Raw genomic sequence first — 1,292 nt, forward strand, 5'->3', positions numbered from 1 at the left:
CTTTTTGGCTTATGGTCATTAAGGTACTTTTGTCATGTGCATCTAGTAGAACACTGGCATGCCTTATTTTGCTATGTTAAGTTCTTGTAGCATGTTGATTTCGTGCCCTGAACATTGCTACCTGATGCTGTTTTCTGCCATGTCCAATTTTTCACTAAGTCTGTGAACCTGTAATCTTTTGCACTTTTTCCATGCTTGTTTGAGCTTGATATGTTGTGAACTAGCCGTAGCTCAGTGTTCATCTTTTGTTAAGCATATCCTGTAGAATACTGCCATGTGCTTTGTTGCTATGTTGGGGTGCTGTAGCATTGTTACTTGTTGCATTTTAAGTGCTATCTTGCTGTTAATCGCAGATTCGTGTCATTCTTGTTTTGCTTGCCATTTGCAAACCGTGCATCCGGTGATCTTTATATCGATTTCGACCGAAATCATCTCATCTTTCCAGTGGCATGCTTGGTTTGCCAAGTTACTGCCTTGTTCATCATTTTCCTTCCGGAGCACGCATATGCATCGCATATCATATCTTGCATATCATACATGTTATGCATCATGTTGCTTGTGCATTTCTCGTTGTTGATTGTGGTTCCGTTTGTTTGTGTTCTTGTCTTGGGTAGAGCCGGGAGACGAGTTCGTGAACGAGGAACCTGTCGAGTACGCTTACGAGGATCAAGCTTTCGACAACTCTGAGAACCTTGCAGGCAAGATGACCACCCCTCGAAATCATTTCTATCTTTGCTTTGCTAGTTGTTCGCTCTGTTGCCATGCTCCGCTACCTATCACTTGCTATATCATGTCTCCCATTTTAGCCATGTCAGCCTCTAACCATCCTTTCCTAGCAAAGCATGGCTAAGTTACCGCTTTTGCTCAGCCCCTCTTATAGCGTTGCTAGTTGCAGGTGAAGTTGAAGTTTGTTCCATGTCGGAACATGGATATGTTGGGATATCACAATATCTCTTATTTAATTAATACATCTATATATATTTGGTAAAGGGTGGAAGGCTCGGCCTTATGCCTGGTGTTTTGTTCCACTCTTGCCGCCCTAGTTACTGTTATACCGGGATTATGTTCCTTGAGTTTGCGTTCCTTACGTGGTCGGGTGATTTATGGGACCCCCTTGACAGTTCGCCTTGAATAAAACTCCTCCAGCAAGGCCCAACTTTGGTTTTATCATTTGCCGCCTAAGCCTTTTCCCCCGGGTTTTCGCGAGCCCGAGGGTCATCTTTATTTAAACCCCCAGGCCAGTGTTCCTCTGAGTGCTGGTCCAAACTAGAGCCACTTGCAGCGCCACCTTG

Source organism: Triticum aestivum, chromosome 1D (assembly GCF_018294505.1).
Source record: "Triticum aestivum cultivar Chinese Spring chromosome 1D, IWGSC CS RefSeq v2.1, whole genome shotgun sequence".
In the NCBI taxonomy this organism is placed as follows: Eukaryota; Viridiplantae; Streptophyta; class Magnoliopsida; order Poales; family Poaceae; genus Triticum; species Triticum aestivum.